This window comes from Eptatretus burgeri, chromosome 13 (assembly GCF_056783735.1).
Source record: "Eptatretus burgeri isolate ZD-2024b chromosome 13, Ebu_testis_v1, whole genome shotgun sequence".
NCBI classification, from domain to species: domain Eukaryota; kingdom Metazoa; phylum Chordata; class Myxini; order Myxiniformes; family Myxinidae; genus Eptatretus; species Eptatretus burgeri.
In genome coordinates this window covers 55314833-55330652 of record NC_140973.1, presented here as the reverse complement: position 1 = coordinate 55330652, position 15820 = coordinate 55314833, and positions in this window count along the sequence as shown.

Sequence of the window (15820 nt, the reverse complement as noted above, 5' to 3'; positions counted from 1 at the left end):
GGTCGTTCATACATGAGAGGGGCGTGTTTCTTGCTTTTTTTTCCGTCAAGCAATAAATTAAATGGTTTTCCCATATATAACACGTTAGTTTCACAAATTTCCATTGAAATACTCGGGTATTTCCGTCAATTGTCGCCATTTCGGTCTAGGTTACGCACTGCATCTACCGGACGGCCGTCATTGGCTGTCACAGGCATGTGGGGGAGGGGGGGACACCGGAGATGTGGTAGACACCGGGGACATTTCAAACTCGGTGCAATTGTATACAGCGCACGCGCTGTAAAAATAATCTACCTGTTGGTGTCCTGGGAGTCAGTGAAGTGTTTTGGGGGTTGGAGTGCTGTGAACAAATTCGAGCCAGCACTACGAGCCTGGCAGCTATTTTGTGAACGAGCCTGGTAGATGTTTAAGGGCTTCAGAGAAGTGGGTAAACCTACTGACGGTGAGTTACCATAATCCAAGCAAGATGTGGGAGCAGGGAGCACATAATGTTTTGTATACATGGTTGGGGCTCATGTAAGCGCTAGAGCAGAATGGAATGGAACAAAATAGAAAGAGGGAAACACGAACAGCAGGGTGGAGGTGAGAGTGAGAGTGAGATCAAGTGGATGGGGAGAAGGAAATGTGTAGTCAACAAGATGCACACAAGCTCAATAAAACACAGCAAGACGATGAAGGGCAAGTCCCCTAAGATAAGTCACGAACCAAGATTTCAGTCTTCGCGGCATTGAGTTTGAGAGTTCAGGAACATCCATGCTTGATTTTCAAAGAGAAACTAATTCAGAGTTGTAGAAAAGAACACACATCATCAGGTTCAATCGACAGGTAGTCTTGGCTATCGTCAGCACAGCAGTGAAAGCCAATTTTTAAATTCCATATTTTACCAAGTGGACGGAGGTAAAGAGAAAACAAAATTTGGACCAAGAACAGATCACGAGGAACACACCAATAGGAAGATGAAGTTTGTGTGTCCGATGAATCACCAGCAATGTTTACAGTCGATGTACGATCTGTAAGATATGATTTAAACTGTTCATGAGCAGGTCCAGAGATACTAAAAACAGGAATGACGATGTTTAAGTGACATATTATGGTCCACTGTGCCAAAAGTAGCTGAGAGTTCCAGAGGTATTAGGAATGTACTTATGTGATCCCTGGTCTGCTTTGTGAAAAATATCATTTGTGACCTTCAGTTGGTGGTCATGCCATGACCATAGAGCTGTGGCCCTCATTTTTAACTGGTGTGACAATGGCATGCTTCCCACTAAAGGTATTGCCATTTAACCTCTGGATCAAATGACCTTTGAGAAAATGTTCGGCTTCTCTGCAACGCACTCTTCACTTTGATAATAATATCCGGTGACATGCAGCATTGATCCGAGGAAACGTTCTCGACTTGGAGTTTCTAATCTGAATTTGATTTCCATGAGAATGGAATCCGGCGACAAATTATCATTCTGGTGCTTTGTGGGCAGAGGGTTGTGGCATAGATGATGCCATCCCAAGGGAGAAATTGTGAATCTGCTGTAGGAATATTGCTTTACTGCATCTGCTTGTGGGTATTAACGATTCCAATGTATATTTTCGAAAAATTGGCTTTGGGGTATTTAACAAAACCAAATTCCAATTTCCAACCTCTCGTCTGCTTCGTGCTTTTACTCATCTGAGATCACTACACCACCTGCAGCATCAGGATATGAGGAATGATTCCAAAAAGAGCAGTTCTGTTGTTACAAGCTCAGAGCCACTTGAATCATGTCATTGGGAATGCCTGGTTTCTATTGTCTGGGAGGTATGCTCACTCGCGCATCGTTTTGACAACAGAATACACAATATTACTTCAGTTCTTGCAAATCGATAACATCAAAGCAAACAGAAAATAACAAGATGATCAAAAGAGGGACAGAGGACAAGAATACATCACGACTGGATGGTTATACTGCTTTTGTATTATTTATATTTTTGTATACAAAGTCGTGGCTGGAAGGATAGATGAGTGGTGTGCACACTAGTCCATCCTACCACCTCAACTGATCAGCTCAGCTGTCTATCCTGGGTTCGAATCCTTGTGTTTCACAGGCAAGGTGATTTATCAAGGTGTGTGCTGTCTCTCATATTGGGACCATATTCTGTGCAGAGCGTTGGTGCTGCTTTTGCAGTCTCCTCGGCTATTGGGCACAATCCTGGACGGGTCGCCACTCGGACACAGTATACCAGCATTCTGGCACTCATTTTGCCGACCTCGGAAGGATGACAGGCTGAGTTAACACCTGCAGATCTGCAGAGAGTGAAGAAGCTGCTGCATGCCGATCTGAGGGGTGACAGATGGTACGGCAAAGAGTGGAGTCATCTGCAAACAGATAAAGAGGATTTTCCAGAGAGTCAGAGAGTCAGAGAGATCATTGATAAAAAACAGAAAAAGAACAGGGCCCAGAACGCTACCTTGAGGAACTCCAGCCTGGACAGGAAGAGGGGGTGAGAGAACTCCATTTAGGGCCACACGTTGACTGCGACAGGAGAGTAAGTGTGAGCCATGAGTGGAGATGTCCTTGGATACCATAGGAAGAGAGTTTGGTGAGTAGGGCAGGGTGCCAGACTGTATCGAACGCACGTGATATATCTAGGGAGATGGCTCTGATTTGCTGTCTGGCATTGAGGACCTCCATCCATTGTTGGGAGAGCAGAAGCAACATATCCAGGGTAGAGTGACCTGGTCTGAAACCAAATTGATGATTGGAAATCAAGCCATTGGAGAAGAGGAAGGATTTAATGTCTGAAGCGATGATGGATTCCAGAACCTTTCTGATGATTGGGAGAAGACTGATTGGTCTGTAGTTGCAGGGATCTGTTTTTGCACCTTTTTTATTCAGGGCAGTAATGTTTTCAGATTTTCAAGCAGATGGTAGATGACCTTGGGCAAATGAGAGGGTGAATAGAACAGAGAGAGGGTGAGAAAGGTTTTGAAACCAGTGGTGGTGGTGAGAAACCAGCAGAGCAGGTTTTGAGGACACGTGGGCTGATGCTGTCTGGACCGGTTGCAGAATCTGAGTCGACATTTGACAGCAAGCTCTCCACCTTGACAGGAGAAAAGGACACAGAGTCCAGGGACAGCTGGGTGTGACTGGGTAAGGTGGATACAGAAAGCGATGGGTTTTGGACACAAGAATTTGAAACATTTTAAAAATTCATTTTCTCAGCAACACGGAGTTTAGGCATTCAGACTTTTAATTAGTTAGTCTCTTTGTCTGTCTGTTTGTCTGCAGGATATCTCAAGAAGTTGTGGACGGATTCGGATGAAATTTGGTGGGCAAGTTGAGTGTTTGACAATTACGAACTGATTAGATTTTGGTGAAGATCCAGATCTGGATCTGGCTACAATAATTTTTAAGTGATTCTTTACCATTGAGAGATTGGGCCACAAATTAATTATATATAGCACGATGCCTCAAAAAGTTGTGGACGGATTTGGATGAAACTTGGTGGACATGTGGGTGTGTGACAAGGAAGATTGATTCAGTTTTGTTGAAAATCCGAATTCGGATCCGGATCTGATAATTTTTTTTCAGTGATTCTTCACTATTGAGAGATCGTGCCAAAAACGATAAATAGCACAATGTTTCAAAAATGTATTGTGCCCAATATGTTCCAGTGGATCACGCAGTGTATGGTGGAGGGATGCAATCTACCGACTGCCCTTCGAGTTTGTTACTTACGAAATCTAAAGATTTCGTAAGTATATTGATGACTTCCGTCATCTGTGTGTTTGTGTGTTTGTCTGTTTGTTTGTTTGTTTGTTTGTAGGCACGATAACTCGAGAACGGAGAACAATGTCAAATTACACCATGTGATTCAGGAGGGTGATGGCTAGTGCTGATTAGATTTTGGTCAAAATCGGTCAAAGGTCAAGGTCAAAGTGAGGTCAAACATCCAAAACATTCGATTTTTGATGGTTTAGTACAGAATCATCTTAGAAACTTCTGTTTTGCGTCGCTACCTTCTCTCGAGACAGCTTTTATTAGACAAGATCAGAGGTCAAGTTGACGATTTCGTAAGTACCAGTCTTTGACTGCTTGTTTATTTATTGATAAAAGATATAAAGTAGGAATTAGAGGGTAATTGGAACGAGCCAAACCCATGCTCCGCGCGAAGTTTCGAAAGTGAGAGTTCATTAGGTCATCAATATGTCCGGTGTTCACAGTTTGATTTATAGAATTTCTTTAAATACAATGTTTCTTGTTACATTTTTTTGTGTCAAATTCACCTTCTGAGGTAGTCAGCATGTGCAGAAGAGGGTTTTACATTGCAGACGCTGTTTTCTCAGAGTGGCATTCTCAGCGGTGACGTCATACAACGCCATGCAAACGAATATAAAAATTAGAAAATCGCCAAAAAATTCCAAACCTGTCCCTCTGGCGTGATCTCACATAGCCCATGCTGTTCACGAGACCACAGAGCACCTGCATGCCGAAAATGGCGACAATCCGTCTGGCAGTTTTGGAGGAGATACGTCCACAAAATATAGCTTAGCGTATTAATATAACAATGGTGATAGACAATGGGAGGAAATAAGTACCAAACGCTGTGTGAATCCGGGGGGGAGGGGGGATATGGGTAAGTTTGGTGATCTTGCATTGTCCATCGTCCAGCTCTTCCTCAAGCTCCAACCAGAATAAAAAAAATCATTGGGCGGTATGTTCAAGGACCACCATTCGAAAAGAGCAGAAGTGATGGTGGTGTTTCTCAATTATTATAGTGATGGAACCTTATGTGGTCTCCATAACATCCTCGTGGAGTTATTATTTTATTATATTTTTAACGACCCTAAATCACTAAAAAATTGCATGTTTCCGCACAAGTGGTTAATAATAGATCTAACCCAAAAATCAAAATAATGAAGCACGAGGTTACCCATTCACGACAAGCCGCATGCAGACGTGCGATGACACATGGACGGGTTTGGACAGGGAAAGGTGTTTAAATGGAATATTTTGCTTCAACATATTATGTGCACTGGGCTCTCCAGAGTAAGCTTACACATCAAAAGGACCCTTAACGTGTCGCAGTGCTGCCTATTGTGCATCGATAACCTTGACTGGGTCGCCAACCGTCCACAGAGTCGAAAACTCCAGTCTTTTGAGGGATTGCATGAAACTGAGATCTCAAATTGTATTCTCGATGGAAATACGTGCAAATAAACAACACAATAAACCCACGCATTATCTCACCAATCAGCGTCACTCCCCTGCAGATGATATTTATCAAGGGAAAAGGTGCAACTTTGGGGTGGGACATCAGCAGCTGGAGCTAATTATTTATTTTTGGTCCCTAAATAAAAGCCTGACCCATGGGACAATTTTTTCGAAGTAACTTTCCACTGCTATTCTTATTGCAGCACGCACTGCAGGTTTGTGTGATGTCACAGCTACAGGTGTGTGTGTGTGTGTGTGTGTGTGTGTGTGTGTGTGTGTGTGTGTGTGTGTGTGTGTGTGTGTGTGTGTGTGTGTGTGTGTGTGTGTGTGTGTGTGTGTGTGTGTGTGTGTGTGTGTGTGTGTGTGTGTGTGTGTGTCAGTCAGACCTCAGAAGAGTAAACTTGGCCCCTGTTGTACAGACATCGATGAGAAAATGCATTGATTTCACCATTCACGAGTTCTTTCCTTAATCCCTCTCTCCATGACAAATCACGTTGTTGTTATTTGGTGGAAGGCAAATCAGTACCACGTGAATACATTTTTCACCGGCTTATCAAAACAAGTTTTTTTCTTCCTCTCACCCGAGTCAGTAATTTCATGAGCAGCAAGGTGTGTAAGTAGATTTTATTGGAGTCATATACACATCCGATGTGATTGTTATGCATATTTCGCTTCCCCTCATGCCTAAAGTGCTTTATCTCGCATCAAACGGGATGCGTTCCAATGATTAATGACTATTGCACTCAGTCATAGTAAAATTGAAACATATAGATTCATCCTCCTTTCCAGGGATTCAAAGATGTACATTCATATCGATCTTGAAAGCTTATTTGCATGGATGGGTTTGTACGTGCAAGGGTTACGATGTGTTATTTTTTGGTTTTGTTCACTGCATATGAGACCGCAGCCCATTCCGAGTTTGCCCTGACGAAGTGCAAAAACTTTCTGGCGAGAGCAACTGTGCTGCTGTTGCAGTGACTCCGTGTAGGTCTCGACAGGGATTTACTTAATTTTATTTTTTGCACAGTACTGGTGATACCGCCATCATGATCATCATCAACTTCATCATCAACTTCATAATCTTCTTATTCATAATAATCTTCTTTTTTATCATATTCATCTTCTTCATCTTCTTAATCTTCATTATCATTATCTGGAGATAATTATTTCTTTTTTAGTCGTAAATAAAAGTGTGACCCACATGCGGCAAGTCTTTCGAGTAACCAGGTGTGGTTAATGCTGGGTACAGGTTTGGTTATTTATGGGTGGTTTGGATATTGCTGGGTGGTTTGGATATTGCTGGGTAGTTTGGATATTGCTGGGTGGTTTGGATATTGCTGGGTGGTTTGGATATTGCTGGGTGGTTTGGATATTGCTGGGTGGTTTGGATATTGCTGGGTAGTTTGGATATTGCTGGGTGGTTTGGATATTGCTGGGTGGTTTGTATATTGCTGGGTGGTTTGGAAATTGCTGGGTGGTTTGGATATTGCTGGGTAGTTTGGATATTGCTGGGTGGTTTGGATATTGCTGGGTGGTTTGGATATTGCTGGGTAGTTTGGATATTGCTGGGTGGTTTGGATATTGCTGGGTGGTTTGGATATTGCTGGGTGGTTTGGAAATTGCTGGGTGGTTTGTATATTGCTGGGTGGTTTGGAAATTGCTGGGTGGTTTGTATATTGCTGGGTAGTTTGGATATTGCTGGGTGGTTTGGATATTGCTGGGTGGTTTGGATATTGCTGGGTAGTTTGGATATTGCTGGGTGCTGGTATAGTTATTACCTTCGCATTCTGCGAAAGGTTATGTTTTGGTCGCTGTGTATTTATTTATTTGTGAATATGTGTGCTTGTTTGTTATTCGCATAACTCAGAAAGTATTAAACCGAATTGCATGAAATTTGGTGGGATGATTCGTGAGGATCCAAGGACGAGTTGATTAGATTTTGGGAGCGATCAGGTCAAAGGTCAAGGTCATGAAAAGGTCAAAAACACTCTTTTGAGCATAACTTCCTTCATAATACAGCTATCGACATGCAGCCACCGCCATATTGTTCCATGACGAGATACCTTTCGGATATGTAGTGTCAGATTTGACGTAACGTCATCGGAAGTGCATCTAAATGACGTCAAAAGATGACGTAAATTTTCAATTTTCGATCTCATCAGTTTTGATCATACCGTTTTGGAGGACTTACCTTAAGGACGTCACACACCAAATTTGACTTCGATCGGACTGACCGTTATGACGTCATTGATGTTTGAACATGACGTTTTTCAATTGTGGCTAAAATGTCCTGATATTTTACATTCAAATATCTATATAATTTATAAAGCAAAGTCTCCCAAATCCAGGCATTAGGATCAGTACCAAAATATCTGTTTATTGATGTACAGGTTTTGCCAATTAACTCTGTAGTCAAGGTCACACTCAAGGTCAAAATATACTTGTATGCAAAGCTTCAGATCTAATAGAGCTATTGACATGAAACCAACGTTAAAACGTTCAGTGAACAAAGAACTTTCAGAATGGTAGTCCAAGATTGGACGTGACGTCCCCGGAAGTGCGTCAAAATGACATCAAAATGACGTCATTTTTCAACTTTTTAATTCTTCATTGTTTATCATTCCATTTTGTTGGACTGCCTTCAAGGAGGTGACACACCAAATTTGACGTCAATCGGACTGACGGTTGTGATGTCATGGACGTTTTAAAATGACGTTTTTCAAATGTGCCTGGAAAAAAAGTTGCGACGGTGAAGGTATGCGCTCTACCGAGTGCCCGTTCTAGTTTATGAGTGGTTTGTTATTTCTGGGTAGTTTGGTTATGACTGGGTGGTTTGGTTATAACATAAATAATTATTTATGGGTGGTTTCTTTATTGCTGTGTGCAGGTTTGATTGTTGCTGTGTGCAGGTTTCTTTATTGCTGTGTGCAGGTTTGTTTATTGCTGTGTGCAGGTTTGATTGTTGCTGTGTGCAGGTTTGATTATTGCTGCGTGCAGGTTTGATTGTTGCTGTGTGCAGGTTTGTTTCTTGCTGTGTGCAGGTTTGTTTCTTGCTGTGTGCAGGTTTGATTATTGCTGTGTGCAGGTTTGATTATTGCTGTGTGCAGGTTTGTTTCTTGCTGTGTGCAGGTTTGTTTCTTGCTGTGTGCAGGTTTGTTTATTACTGTGTGCAGGTTTGATTGTTGCTGTGTGCAGGTTTGATTGTTACTGTGTGCAGGTTTCTTTATTACTGTGTGCAGGTTTGTTTATTGTTGGGTGCAGGTTTTATTATTGCTGGGTGCAGGTTTTATTATTGCTGTGTGCAGGTTTGTTTATTGCTGTGTGCAGGTTTGTTTATTGCTGTGTGCAGGTTTGATTATTGCTGGGTGCAGGTTTGATTATTGCTGTGTGCAGGTTTGATTATTGCTGGGTGCAGGTTTGATTATTGCTGGGTGCAGGTTTGATTATTGCTGTGTGCAGGTTTGATTATTGCTGTGTGCAGGTTTGTTTATTGCTGGGTGCAGGTTTGATTATTGCTGTGTGCAGGTTTGATTATTGCTGTGTGCAGGTTTGATTATTGCTGGGTGCAGGTTTGATTATTGCTGGGTGCAGGTTTGATTATTGCTGGGTGCAGGTTTGTTTATTGCTGGGTGCAGGTTTGTTTATTGCTGGGTGCAGGTTTTATTATTGCTGGGTGCAGGTTTGTTTATTGCTGGGTGCAGGTTTTATTATTGCTGTGTGCAGGTTTGATTATTGCTGTGTGCAGGTTTGTTTATTGCTGTGTGCAGGTTTGATTATTGCTGGGTGCAGGTTTGATTATTGCTGTGTGCAGGTTTGATTATTGCTGTGTGCAGGTTTGTTTATTGCTGTGTGCAGGTTTGATTATTGCTGTGTGCAGGTTTGATTATTGCTGTGTGCAGGTTTGTTTATTGCTGTGTGCAGGTTTGATTATTGCTGGGTGCAGGTTTGTTTATTGTTGCGTGCAGGTTTGATTATTTCTGCGTGCAGGTTTGATTATTTCTGCGTGCAGGTTTGATTATTTCTGCGTGCAGGTTTGATTATTACTGTGTGCAGGTTTCTTTATTGCTGCGTGCAGGTTTGATTATTACTGTGTGCAGGTTTCTTTATTGCTGTGTGCAGGTTTGTTTCTTGCTGTGTCCAGGTTTGATTATTACTGTGTGCAGGTTTGTTTCTTGCTGTGTGCAGGTTTGATTATTACTGTGTGCAGGTTTGATTATTACTGTGTGCAGGTTTGTTTCTTGCTGTGTGCAGGTTTGATTATTACTGTGCGCAGGTTTGTTTCTTGCTGTGTGCAGGTTTGATTATTACTGTGTGCAGGTTTGATTGTTGCTGTGTGCAGGTTTGATTGTTGCTGTGTGCAGGTTTCTTTATTACTGTGTGCAGGTTTGATTATTGCTGCGTGCAGGTTTGATTATTGCTGCGTGCAGGTTTGATTATTGCTGCGTGCAGGTTTGATTATTGCTGCGTGCAGGTTTGATTATTGCTGCGTGCAGGTTTGATTATTGCTGCGTGCAGGTTTGATTATTGCTGTGTGCAGGTTTGATTATTGCTGTGTGCAGGTTTGATTATTGCTGGGTGCAGGTTTGATTATTGCTGGGTGCAGGTTTGATTATTGCTGTGTGCAGGTTTGATTATTGCTGGGTGCAGGTTTGATTACTGTGTGCAGGTTTTATTATTGCTGTGTGCAGGTTTGTTTATTGCTGTGTGCAGGTTTGATTGTTGCTGTGTGCAGGTTTGATTGTTGCTGGGTGCAGGTTTGATTGTTGCTGGGTGCAGGTTTGATTGTTGCTGGGTGCAGGTTTGATTGTTGCTGGGTGCAGGTTTGATTGTTGCTGGGTGCAGGTTTGATTGTTGCTGTGTGCAGGTTTGATTGTTGCTGGGTGCAGGTTTGATTATTGCTGTGTGCAGGTTTGATTATTGCTGCGTGCAGGTTTGATTATTGCTGCGTGCAGGTTTGATTATTGCTGTGTGCAGGTTTGTTTATTGCTGGGTGCAGGTTTGATTATTGCTGTGTGCAGGTTTGATTATTGCTGTGTGCAGGTTTGATTATTGCTGTGTGCAGGTTTGATTATTGCTGTGTGCAGGTTTGATTATTGCTGGGTGCAGGTTTGATTATTGCTGGGTGCAGGTTTGATTATTGCTGTGTGCAGGTTTGATTATTGCTGGGTGCAGGTTTGATTATTGCTGGGTGCAGGTTTGTTTATTGCTGGGTGCAGGTTTGTTTATTGCTGGGTGCAGGTTTGTTTATTGCTGGGTGCAGGTTTTATTGTTGCTGTGTGCAGGTTTGATTATTGCTGTGTGCAGGTTTGTTTATTGCTGGGTGCAGGTTTTATTATTGCTGCGTACAGGTTTGATTATTGCTGGGTGCAGGTTTGTTTATTGCTGGGTGCAGGTTTGTTTATTGCTGGGTGCAGGTTTGTTTATTGCTGGGTGCAGGTTTTATTATTGCTGTGTGCAGGTTTGATTATTGCTGTGTGCAGGTTTGATTATTGCTGTGTGCAGGTTTGTTTATTGCTGTGTGCAGGTTTGATTATTGCTGTGTGCAGGTTTGATTATTGCTGTGTGCAGGTTTGATTATTGCTGTGTGCAGGTTTGATTATTGCTGTGTGCAGGTTTGTTTATTGCTGTGTGCAGGTTTGTTTATTGCTGTGTGCAGGTTTGTTTATTGCTGTGTGCAGGTTTGTTTATTGCTGTGTGCAGGTTTGTTTATTGCTGTGTGCAGGTTTGATTATTTCTGCGTGCAGGTTTGATTATTACTGTGTGCAGGTTTCTTTATTGCTGCGTGCAGGTTTGATTATTACTGTGTGCAGGTTTCTTTATTGCTGCGTGCAGGTTTGATTATTACTGTGTGCAGGTTTGTTTCTTGCTGTGTCCAGGTTTGATTATTACTGTGTGCAGGTTTGATTATTACTGTGTGCAGGTTTGTTTCTTGCTGTGTGCAGGTTTGATTATTACTGTGTGCAGGTTTGATTATTACTGTGTGCAGGTTTCTTTATTGCTGTGTGCAGGTTTGTTTATTGCTGTGTGCAGGTTTGTTTATTGCTGTGTGCAGGTTTGTTTATTGCTGTGTGCAGGTTTGTTTATTGCTGGGTGCAGGTTTGTTTATTGTTGGGTGCAGGTTTTATTATTGCTGTGTGCAGGTTTGTTTATTGCTGGGTGCAGGTTTTATTATTGTTGGGTGCAGGTTTTATTATTGCTGTGTGCAGGTTTTATTATTGCTGTGTGCAGGTTTGTTTATTGCTGTGTGCAGGTTTGTTTATTGCTGGGTGCAGGTTTGTTTATTGCTGGGTGCAGGTTTTATTATTGCTGTGTGCAGGTTTGATTATTGCTGTGTGCAGGTTTGATTATTGCTGTGTGCAGGTTTGTTTATTGCTGTGTGCAGGTTTGATTATTGCTGTGTGCAGGTTTGTTTATTGCTGTGTGCAGGTTTTATTATTGCTGTGTGCAGGTTTGTTTATTACTGTGTGCAGGTTTGTTTATTGCTGGGTGCAGGTTTGTTTATTGCTGTGTGCAGGTTTGTTTATTCCTGTGTGCAGGTTTGTTTATTGCTGTGTGCAGGTTTGTTTATTGCTGGGTGCAGGTTTGTTTATTGCTGGGTGCAGGTTTGTTTATTGCTGTGTGCAGGTTTGTTTATTGCTGGGTGCAGGTTTGTTTATTGCTGGGTGCAGGTTTGTTTATTGCTGTGTGCAGGTTTGATTATTTCTGCGTGCAGGTTTGATTATTACTGTGTGCAGGTTTCTTTATTGCTGCGTGCAGGTTTGATTATTACTGTGTGCAGGTTTCTTTATTGCTGTGTCCAGGTTTGATTATTACTGTGTGCAGGTTTGATTATTACTGTGTGCAGGTTTGATTGTTGCTGTGTGCAGGTTTGATTGTTGCTGTGTGCAGGTTTCTTTATTACTGTGTGCAGGTTTGATTATTGCTGTGTGCAGGTTTGATTATAGCTGTGTGCAGGTTTCATTATTGCTGTGTGCAGGTTTGATTATTGCTGTGTGCAGGTTTGATTATTGCTGTGTGCAGGTTTGTTTCTTGCTGTGTGCAGGTTTGTTTATTGCTGGGTGCAGGTTTGTTTATTGCTGGGTGCAGGTTTGTTTATTGCTGGGTGCAGGTTTGTTTATTGTTGGGTGCAGGTTTGATTATTGCTGCATGCCGGTTTGTTTATTGTTGGGTGCAGGTTTTATTGTGGGGTGCAGGTTTTATTATTGCTGTGTGCAGGTTTGTTTATTGCTGGGTGCAGGTTTGTTTATTGCTGTGTGCAGGTTTGTTTCTTGCTGTGTGCAGGTTTGTTTCTTGCTGTGTGCAGGTTTGTTTCTTGCTGTGTGCAGGTTTGATTATTGCTGTGTGCAGGTTTGTTTATTGCTGTGTGCAGGTTTGTTTCTTGCTGTGTGCAGGTTTGTTTATTGCTGTGTGCAGGTTTGATTATTGCTGTGTGCAGGTTTGATTATTACTGTGTGCAGGTTTCTTTATTGCTGTGTGCAGGTTTGTTTCTTGCTGTGTGCAGGTTTGTTTCTTGCTGTGTGCAGGTTTGTTTATTACTGTGTGCAGGTTTGATTGTTGCTGTGTGCAGGTTTGTTTATTACTGTGTGCAGGTTTGTTTCTTGCTGTGTGCAGGTTTGATTATTGCTGTGTGCAGGTTTGTTTATTGCTGGGTGCAGGTTTGATTATTGCTGTGTGCAGGTTTGTTTATTGCTGTGTGCAGGTTTGTTTATTGCTGTGTGCAGGTTTGTTTATTGCTGTGTGCAGGTTTGTTTATTGCTGGGTGCAGGTTTGTTTATTGCTGGGTGCAGGTTTGTTTATTGCTGGGTGCAGGTTTGTTTATTGCTGGGTGCAGGTTTGTTTATTGCTGGGTGCAGGTTTGTTTATTGCTGGGTGCAGGTTTGTTTATTGCTGTGTGCAGGTTTGTTTATTGCTGGGTGCAGGTTTGATTATTGCTGTGTGCAGGTTTGTTTATTGCTGTGTGCAGGTTTGATTATTGCTGTGTGCAGGTTTGTTTATTGCTGTGTGCAGGTTTGTTTATTGCTGTGTGCAGGTTTGATTATTGCTGTGTGCAGGTTTGATTATTGCTGGGTGCAGGTTTGATTATTGCTGGGTGCAGGTTTTATTATTGTTGGGTGCAGGTTTTATTATTGCTGTGTGCAGGTTTGTTTATTGCTGGGTGCAGGTTTGTTTATTGCTGTGTGCAGGTTTGTTTATTGCTGGGTGCAGGTTTTATTATTGCTGCGTACAGGTTTGATTATTGCTGGGTGCAGGTTTGTTTATTGCTGGGTGCAGGTTTTATTATTGCTGGGTGCAGGTTTTATTATTGCTGGGTGCAGGTTTTATTATTGCTGGGTGCAGGTTTTATTATTGCTGGGTGCAGGTTTTATTATTGCTGGGTGCAGGTTTTATTATTGCTGGGTGCAGGTTTTATTATTGTTGGGTGCAGGTTTTATTATTGCTGTGTGCAGGTTTTATTATTGCTGGGTGCAGGTTTGTTTATTGCTGGGTGCAGGTTTTATTATTGCTGTGTGCAGGTTTGATTATTGCTGTGTGCAGGTTTGTTTATTGCTGTGTGCAGGTTTGATTATTGCTGTGTGCAGGTTTGATTATTGCTGTGTGCAGGTTTGATTATTGCTGTGTGCAGGTTTGTTTATTGCTGGGTGCAGGTTTGTTTATTGCTGGGTGCAGGTTTGTTTATTGCTGGGTGCAGGTTTGTTTATTGCTGCGTACAGGTTTGATTATTGCTGCGTGCAGGTTTGTTTATTGCTGTGTGCAGGTTTGATTATTGCTGTGTGCAGGTTTGATTATTGCTGGGTGCAGGTTTGATTATTGCTGGGTGCAGGTTTTATTATTGCTGTGTGCAGGTTTGTTTATTGCTGGGTGCAGGTTTGTTTATTACTGGGTGCAGGTTTGTTTCTTGCTGTGTGCAGGTTTGATTATTGCTGTGTGCAGGTTTGTTTCTTGCTGTGTGCAGGTTTGATTATTGCTGTGTGCAGGTTTGTTTCTTGCTGTGTGCAGGTTTGATTATTGCTGTGTGCAGGTTTGATTATTGCTGTGTGCAGGTTTGTTTATTACTGTGTGCAGGTTTGATTATTGCTGTGTGCAGGTTTGTTTATTGCTGGGTGCAGGTTTGTTTATTGTTGGGTGCAGGTTTTATTATTGCTGTGTGCAGGTTTGTTTATTGCTGGGTGCAGGTTTGTTTATTGCTGGGTGCAGGTTTGTTTATTGCTGGGTGCAGGTTTGTTTATTGCTGTGTGCAGGTTTGTTTATTGCTGGGTGCAGGTTTGTTTATTGCTGGGTGCAGGTTTGTTTATTGTTGGGTGCAGGTTTGATTATTGCTGCATGCCGGTTTGTTTATTGTTGGGTGCAGGTTTTATTGTGGGGTGCAGGTTTTATTATTGCTGTGTGCAGGTTTGTTTATTGCTGGGTGCAGGTTTGTTTATTGTTGGGTGCAGGTTTGATTATTGCTGGGTGCAGGTTTGTTTATTGCTGGGTGCAGGTTTGTTTATTGTTGGGTGCAGGTTTGATTATTGCTGCATGCCAGTTTGTTTATTGCTGTGTGCAGGTTTTATTATTGCTGGGTGCAGGTTTGTTTCTTGCTGTGTGCAGGTTTGATTATTGCTGTGTGCAGGTTTGTTTCTTGCTGTGTGCAGGTTTGTTTCTTGCTGTGTGCAGGTTTGTTTCTTGCTGTGTGCAGGTTTGTTTCTTGCTGTGTGCAGGTTTGATTATTGCTGTGTGCAGGTTTGATTATTGCTGTGTGCAGGTTTGTTTATTGCTGTGTGCAGGTTTGTTTATTGCTGTGTGCAGGTTTGTTTATTGCTGTGTGCAGGTTTGATTATTGCTGTGTGCAGGTTTGTTTATTGCTGTGTGCAGGTTTGATTATTGCTGTGTGCAGGTTTGTTTATTGCTGGGTGCAGGTTTGTTTATTGTTGGGTGCAGGTTTTATTATTGCTGTGTGCAGGTTTGTTTATTGCTGGGTGCAGGTTTGTTTATTACTGGGTGCAGGTTTGTTTATTGCTGGGTGCAGGTTTGTTTATTGCTGGGTGCAGGTTTGTTTCTTGCTGTGTGCAGGTTTGATTATTGCTGTGTGCAGGTTTGATTATTGCTGTGTGCAGGTTTGATTATTGCTGTGTGCAGGTTTGATTATTGCTGTGTGCAGGTTTGTTTATTGCTGTGTGCAGGTTTGATTATTGCTGTGTGCAGGTTTGATTATTGCTGTGTGCAGGTTTGATTATTGCTGTGTGCAGGTTTGTTTATTGCTGTGTGCAGGTTTGTTTATTGCTGGGTGCAGGTTTGTTTATTGCTGGGTGCAGGTTTGTTTATTGTTGGGTGCAGGTTTGATTATTGCTGCATGCCGGTTTGTTTATTGTTGGGTGCAGGTTTTATTATTGCTGTGTGCAGGTTTGTTTATTGCTGGGTGCAGGTTTTTACTATTGTTGGGTGCAGGTTTTATTATTGCTGTGTGCAGGTTTGTTTATTGCTGTGTGCAGGTTTGTTTATTGCTGTGTGCAGGTTTGTTTATTGCTGGGTGCAGGTTTGTTTATTGCTGGGTGCAGGTTTGTTTATTGCTGGGTGCAGGTTTGTTTATTGCTGGGTGCAGGTTTTATTATTGCTGTGTGCAGGTTTGTTTATTGCTGGGTGCAGGTTTGATT